We start from the raw sequence: 8,576 nt of genomic DNA, 5'->3' as shown, positions 1-8,576 counted from the left end.
CTGGGCAGTGTTTCGTTTGTTACATTGTGTTTTTGGTCACTATGAGTTGGAGTTGTCTCAATGAGACCTAACAACAACAACAATTAGAACGCCTCCCCAAGTTTGGCCTTATTCTTTCATTGATGATCTCTATAGTTTTAGGTTTTACATTTAGGTCTTTAACCTATGTTGAGTTTCTTTTGTATATGGTATGAGATATAGGTCTCTTTCCATTCTTATGCAAATGGATTTCAAGTTTTGCCAGCACTTTTTTTTTTTAAGTTTTTAGTGTTATTTGAGTGAAAGTTTACAGAGCAGATCATCATTGTGAGCACCTTTTGTTGAAGAGGCTATCTCTTCCCCCCATTTAATGTGCTTTGGTCCTTTGTCAAAGTATGTGGATGGATTTACTTCAGGGTTTTCAATTCTGTTCCACTGATCTATGTATCTTTTTTTTAATACCAGTAACAGAATGCTTTGACCACTAATGGCTGTGTAGTAGATTTTGAGATCAGGGAGTGAGAAGTATCTGACTTCGTTCTTCTTCTTAAGCAGTGATTGCTTATCTTTGGACTCTTTACTTTCCATATAAAGTTAGTGATCAGTTTTTCCATCTCTTTAAAGAATGGTGTTGTAATTTGGTTTGGGATTGTGTTATATCTATAAATTGCTTTGCGTAGCATTGACATTTTCACAATGTTCAATTTTCCTATACACGAGCATAGTATATTCTTCCATTTTTGTAAGTCTCTTTAGGTTTCTTGCAGTAGTGTTTTATAGTTTTCTTTCATAGGTCTTTTGCTTCTCTGGTTAGATTTATTCATAAGTATCTCAATTTTGGGGTGGCTACTGTAAGTGGTATTGGTTTCCTAATTTCCTTTTTAGAGCTACATATATTAGTATATAGGAATCCAATAGATTTTTGCATATTGATCTTGTATCCTGCTACTTTGCTGAATCTTTTAATGAGTTCCAGTAATTTCTTGCTTAGTCTTTGTGATTTTTTATGTATAGGATCATATCAGCAGTCACTAGAGCCAGTTTTACTTCTTGAACATTTATGTTCTCATCTTTCATGATAGGGAAATTATCTTCTAATAGATCTTCAACCATCTTTTTTGTGGTTTACTTTGTCTCTTTCTGTTCTTGAATTCTAATCACCCATATGTCATTCCTCTTTATTTTGTCTCACTTGAATCTTAGGCTTTCTTCTGATTTTTTCATTCTTTTTTTCTGATTGTTCTTCTACCTTACTAGTATTGAGAGGTTTATCTTCAAGCTCACTAGTTCAGGTTTCTATTGGTTCAAGTCTACTCCTTTGCCCTTTCAATGTATTGTCCATTTCTGAAGCCTTAGTATTAATTTTCTTTATTTCTATCTGCAAGTTTTGTATTGTCTCCAATCCTTTATCAATTATTTTTTATTGTTCCTGTATTGTTTCCCTGAATTTTTCCTTTTTACCCCCCCTCCCCCCTTCTTGGCCTTTCTGGCAATCATTTCGAAGTTCCAAAATATCATTCTCTTGAATTATTTTTCATGTAATTCCAATGCCCTTTTTTCCTCAAAAATATTTTCTAGCTCTGCCTCTTGGTCACTTGTTTCTTTGTGTGAACAGAAATTGAGTGCTACTTTCAAGACATTTTAGTGTTGCTGTGTTTGTATTAAGTTTTTGATTAGATGCTGGTATATTTTTAGGCACTCACCAACTGCTTCCTGGTGGGTGTGATAAGGGGATGAGCTTGTGCACTGTTCTCTGTTCATTGCTCATTCAGTTAAGTTTAGGATGGGTTTTGTTGTTGTCATTATTGTCATTGATCCAGTTTATAGCATTGTGTATTGACTCTTGCCCAATGGGTGAGGTTGTAGAAGGTATGGTTATGGCTTGGCTGTATGGACATGGTTGCTGTTCCTTATTAGGTGAGACAAGAGAGAAAACACACACAAGAAAAAAGGAAAACATACAAACAAGCAATAGCAAAAAAGAAAATAGTAAAGAAAAAAATTAAAAACAAGCAACAGCTAGAAAAAGAATACAAAAAAAAAAAAAGAGAGAGAGAGAGAAAATAGGAAGAGGAAAATTAAAAATTAAAAAGAAAGAGAAGAACTAAACACAACTCAGGAGAGGAATGAGTAAAAGGGAAAGAGACCAGAGAGTAGTAAAGAAAAACAAAGAGCAAAGAAAGAAAGAAGCAGTTGGGAAAGAGAAGCAGAATAAATGAAAGCAGAGATAGAAAGGATAGAAAGCAAGGGAGAGAAAGAAGAAGAAGAAAGAAGAAATAAACAAAAACAATAAAAGGGAATAACAGGGCAAGTGTGAGACCCAGAGAGGGAAGATTCTGGGGACTTGTGCCAGACAAGGACCTCACATTGTGGGTGGGCCAGAGATGGGGTTCCTACAGGGTTAGATGTTGTCTGTTCTGAGCACCCAATCTGGAAGGCGTTCTTGCAGACCCCCAAATAGCTGGTGAATTTCCATCCCGTAGGGTAGCCAAGGGTGAATGTTCCAGCTAGTGCAAGGCTTGCCAGAACCAGCTCTGCAGGTCTGGAGCAGGCCACACCTGATTTCAGGTGTAGGACTTGGTGTTACTAACTCCACACACACTTTGGTGTGGCTCCTTTCCACCCCCACTCATGTGTCTGTTCAGTTGCTTCTTCTAGTGAGGGCTGGTCAAGACTGGCTATGCAAATTTGCACAGGCCCTGCCTGAATGGGGTTAATGCAGATAGCTACCCCTGATCCTTTAATGGGGTTCACAACTACAATTTGAAATTAAGCAAAGCAAAGGCAAGTCCTTGAATCAGACTCCGTGTGGCTCTGATTACCAACTGCTGGGATAGCAGAGGACAGGTGAGGGTTGACATTGCCTCTGGTCACCAGGGGAGTGTAAAGAACAAGAAAAAACCTGCACCTTTAGCTCCGAGAGCCACCAGCATGTTTCTGCAATACCAATTTGTTCTCTTGTCTCTGAAGCTGTTGACAAAAGCTTAAGGAGGCCGTGCCATGTCTGATCGACCAGCCAGCACAGATCACCAGTCAGTCTCATTTTTTTTTGCCTCATCTGTTCAGCTTTCTCTCTTAGTAAGCATTAATTCCACTTCTCCATATAAAGCTCAGGGTTCCAGGATTATCATCTGTCTGTATCTGTTTCATTTGGTTTTCCATATCTTTGTTGTAGATGGTCCACACAACCTTTCAGCCTAGTCTTGCCGCCTCTTTGCTATTTGATTTTTTATGTCTCATGTATTTTTGTTCCTCAATTCTTCCCTAAATGCCTTATTTTGTAATTAGATCACTGTTTTTAAGCATACCATTTTGATTCTCTTGTTTCACTTATACCTGTTCAAATCTGCTATGGAATATTTCTAGTGAACCTTCATGTCAGTTATTGTATTTTTCAGCTCCATAGTCTCTATTTGGTTCTTTCTTATTTCTAACTCTTTATTGATATTCGTTATTTGGTAAGACATCGTTGTCCTGTTATCCTTTATTTCTTTGTCCATGGTTTCCTTTAGCTCTTTGAGCATATTTAAAACAGTTGATTTAAATTATCTGCCTAGTAAATCTAATGTCTGGGCTTACTTGTAGACAGAGTTCATTAATTTCCTTTTCCTGTGAATGACCCACACTTTTTTAAATGTCTTTGCATATATCATAACTTTTTTTGAAAACTGGATGTTTTGATTATTATAATGTTGTAACTCTGATAATCAGGTTCTCCTGGGGTTCTTGTGGGTTGGTTTTGTTTATTTGTTTAATTACTTTTCCAAACTCTTTTTGCTAAATTTGTATTCTTTGTTATCTGTGGCCACAGAAGTCTATGTTCCATTGGTGTTTGTTATTGCTACTGTTGTTTGTTGCCAATGAGTCAGCTATGACTCATAGTGACTCTACACAACAGAACGAAACACTCTCATCCTCACAATCACTGTTACACTTGAACTCATTGCTGCTACCACTGTGCCAATCCATCTCGTTTGAGGTCTTCCTCTTTTTCGCTGACCCTCCATTTTACCTAGCATGATGCTCATCTCCAGGAACTGGTCCCTCCTGAAAATATGTCCTAAGTATGAGAGATGAAGTCCTGATGAGAGAGAGACACCATCCTGATGTCTAAGGAGCATTCTGGCTATACTTCTTCCAACACAGCTTTGCTGGTTCTTCAAGAAGTCCATGGTACTTTTAATATTCTTCCTCAACACTATAACTCAAATGCATTAATTATTCTATAGTCTTTCTTATTCATTTTCCAACTTTCACATGCATATGTGGCTATTGAAAATACCAGGGCTTGGGTCAAACACACTTTAGTCCTCAAACTGACACCTTTGCTCTTGAATACTTTAAAGAAGTCTTGTGCAGCAGATTTGTGTAGTGTTAAGCTAATATTTTGACAGATTATCTTAAACAACTTGAGTCTAAAAAAGAAAAAGAGGAAAAGGATAAGAAATAAATACTCTCCTAGTCTTTGCCAATTGGTTCTGTCTTGGGTAGTCTTTCAATGCTTAGCCACCCCATTTCCAACTCTGTTTTAGTCTGAAATGACTTCTTCTGAGAAGCCTGAAGGTCAGTCAGAGGTAAAAGCTTAGGCTATTCTCAGGCCTTCTCTGAGCATGCATCCAGCAGGGGCCTTGATTCCTTGATATAAGCAAAAGCTTTTTAAAGTCCTTATTCTCCCTCATATCTCCTTTTCCCAATTTTCTTCCAATGCTTTTCCGTCTAGATACTGCTTGTCCAGACTACTACTCCTTGCCTTCAGTGGTAACATTTACCTTAAACGCTTTTGAGAGAATAATACCCCCAAACCACCCCAGTCCTGGGAACATTTGAAATCAACCAATACAAAGGCCAGTCCTTGAATCAGTCCTTGCAATAGCTGCCAGACAGGTCAAAACTCACAATTTCTTGAAAATAGGTCAGTATTGCTCCTTCTGGTACCAGAAGCCTATATCAGGACCACAAACTACTGTCTTCATGCCCTCAGATGATTTGGGTTGTTAAAGAAGATAAGCACTCACTGGCCGTATTGCAACAGCTTCCTTCTGCCTTAAATTTCCACTGGTTTCTTTTTACGAGATGCCAGAGATCTGTAAAAGTTTATTCTGACAGTTTGGGGCAGCTTAATTTATTATTTTTATGAAGGGATAGAGCCCTAGAATTCTCGATTTCATCATTTTTTCTGACATTCTTGTTATATGTTGAATGTTGTTGTTGTTAAGTGCCATTGAGCCAGTTCTGACTCATAGCGACCCTGTATAGGGTTTCCAAGGAGCAGCTGGTAGGTTTGAACTGTCGCCCTTGTAGTTTGTAGTCCAGTGCTGATCCTACAGCAGCACACCAGGAGTCCATATATTAAGCAGTAGTTATAATTTTACAATCAAACCTTTTTGTTTAAAGGGGTTTCAAAGTTAACCATCTAACCTTCCAATCTTTAAATAGCATAAGAAAGTTCTTTACAACATCCTTGTTGTTGTTGTTAAGTGTCGTAGAGTCAGTTCCGACTCATAGCAACCCTGTATAGGGTTTTGAGAAGCAGATGGTGAGTTTGCACTGCCGACCTAATGGTTCCCAGTCCAATGCTGATCCTACAGAGCCATAATTATTGAGGGATGTCTATGTTTCAGACACCTTACACCTATTATCATCATAACAGCCTATCTCACTACCAGTAGGCCAGTCCCAACTCATAGTGACCCTAAAGGACAGAGTAGATCTGCTTCCTAGGGTTTCTGAGATTGTAAATCTTTATGGGAGCAGACAGTCTCATCCTTCTCCAGTGGAGTGACTGGTGGGTTTGAACCGCTGATCTATGGTGATAACCATAGTTTGAACCACTGATCTATGGTGATAACCCAGTGCTTAACCTATTGTACCACTAGGGTTCCTACATAAGAACCCAGTGAAGTAAATATTGTTAATACTTTGATTTACTGATTTATTTTTTGCACCTGAGAACAAGGTCCAGTGAGGTTCAGTAACTTTCACAAGATCACATAAAAGGATAATCAAGGATTTGAACCCAGGTTCTTTCCATTATGTCACACTACTTCCCCTAGACAAATGGATATCCAGAGTGTACTTAAATACTTATGTGTCAGTGACCTTGAGAGAATGAGTCATTGGGCTTGGGGACTTAGGACCATAGTCTCAGAGGACATCTAGGTCAATTGGCACAACAAGCTACAAAGACAATGTTTTTTTCTGAATTCTATTTTGGTGAGCAGCAACTGGAAAATCTGGCAGTCTTAAAAGCTTGCGAGCAGCCATCAAAGATGCATCTTTTGGACTCCCCATGTCTAAAGCAAAGGGGACTGAAGAAAATCAAAGATGCAAGGAAATCAATAGTCCAAAGAGCTGTTCTACTCTGATCTTTAGGGTCACTATGAGTCGAGATTGACTCACTGGCAGTGAACTCCCACCTACATAACCCATTGACCAAAAGAACTCGAGGGTGCCCTGTTACCACTACTGACTGCTCAGATTGAGACCATAATATGGGGTCCTGGAGATAGTGGAAGAAAAGTTGGGGAAAAAAAACTCAAAATCATAAAAAGGTGAAAACATACTTGTCTGATAGAGGCTGGTGGCACCCCTGCGATTATGGCTCTAAGACACCCTTCAAGCCCGGAACTGAGCTCACCCCCCAAAAGCTCAAAAGGTAAGAAGGACAAATGGAAATGGGAAACACAGGGAGGAAGTGGGAAAAGTACTTTTTAATTAATTGGATTGCAGTCAATGTCATGAAACAAAATATATACAAATTGTTGAATGAAAACCGGATTTGCTCTGCTAACTTTCATCCAAATCACAATAAAAAGCTAAAAAAACAAAAAACAAAAAACACCAAACAAACAAACAAGAAAAGAAGAAGGCCAGAGAAAAAGTGAGGTTTTGGTATCTAGTCCTTCTGCTTCTTTCTTGCTGGGATACAGTTTGGCAATGGCTGCTTTTCTCTGTGCAAGCAAAACCTCTTTCCTACAGTGCTAGACCTTGCTGGGTTCCTGTAATTGCTCCTTCCTTGCTCCTTCAGACTTAGTGGCAGTGAAGTTTCCCCCCTGTTGCTAGCTCCTGTGCGTTTCATCAGTCCTTCTATTTCCTTTTCAAATAGTCCCTTCTTTTAAACTCTCTTTGCTGACCCCCTTTGAGCATGCCATCTATTTCCTGTCAGAACCCTGTCTGATATAGAAACTAATAACAGAATGAAGCAAAAACCTTGCTAAATCCACCTTGGTGAAAAGCGGCTCAGGGTTAATGGAGTTTATGGTACTAACAGCAATGGTACTACAGCTGAACAGTCATCGGGCATGATTTGAGGCACATACCTTGACTGTGTAATCTCCACACCTGGTCCTCGTGCCCTACTGGAGATACTAATTAAATCAGTCAGAGTTCAATATCACTTTCTCATTCTAAAACTCTAGCTAATAGACCCTCTTCTTTTTTCTTCTGAGATGATAGTTCTATTTGTATTCATTCTTTCTCTCTCTGCTCCCATTTACTTTAAGCAGTATCTATGAACTAATAGTTCCCAAATCCTTTTTTCTATTCCAAGTTTCCTGATTCCCAATCCTAATCCTGTTAATTCAGTTACCTACTAGACCACTAGACATCACCATTTACATGTCATAAAAGCCCCTTAAGCCCCATATTTGCAAACCAGTCTTGTCATTTCCTGCCCCAACCTTTCTCCCTCTTCAGTTCATTAACCTGCTGCTTTGTACCATCTGGGTAAAGGATACCATCTAATTATTTACACAAATGCAAAACCTGCTAGTTTTCCAAGACTCTTCTATTCCTTTTTGTAATAGATTAAATTGTTTCTCCAGAAAGATATGTAAATCCTGACTGCTGCACTAATCAATGTGACCTTGTTTGGGGTGGTGATGATAGTGGTTAGGTATGGTCAAGCCGGTTCCCACTCATAGTGGTCCTGTATAGAGTTTCCAAGGCTATAAATCTTTATGGGAAAAGAAAGCATCACCTTTTTTCCTCAGAACGGTTGGTAGATTAGAACTGCTGTCCTTGAAGTTAGCAGCCCAACTCATAACCCGCTACTCTACTGGGGTTTCTTTGTTTGGGGTAAATAAGGTTTTTCTTTGTAAATGTTACAGTTAATAAAATCATAATTAAGTAGAGTGGGTTCTAATCCCTTCTGAAGGGTGTCATAAAATTGGAAAGATACTGAAATAGTCACAGGATCATCATGTGAGGATCATCATGTGAGGATCCTTCTACAAGTCAAGAAACACAAAGGGCTCTAAGTGAGTCTAAGGTGCTAGAAACTAAAAGAGATAAAGTAAAATATTCCCCTAACAGCCCCTCACACTCTGAATTCAGCCTTCAGAACTCTGGGACAATAAATTTCTGTTCTTAAAATTCACCCACTTTTTGATATTTTGATATGGCAGACCTAGCTAACTAAGACACCTTCCTTTCCTTCCCTTCAACCCAACCACCACATACAAGCAGTCAGGACCTATTTGTACTTCCTCCTATCACTGACTTCTCTTTCTATGTTGTTGTTGTCAGGTGCCATCGAGTTGGAACCGACTCATAGCAACCCCATGCACAGCAGAACGAAACAATGTCCAATCCTGGGC

The sequence above is a fragment of the Chrysochloris asiatica genome, unplaced genomic scaffold (assembly GCF_000296735.1).
Source record: "Chrysochloris asiatica unplaced genomic scaffold, ChrAsi1.0 scaffold00018, whole genome shotgun sequence".
In the NCBI taxonomy this organism is placed as follows: Eukaryota; Metazoa; Chordata; class Mammalia; order Afrosoricida; family Chrysochloridae; genus Chrysochloris; species Chrysochloris asiatica.
The sequence above is the reverse complement of the archived record's forward strand: the minus strand, read 5'-3'. Positions refer to the sequence as shown.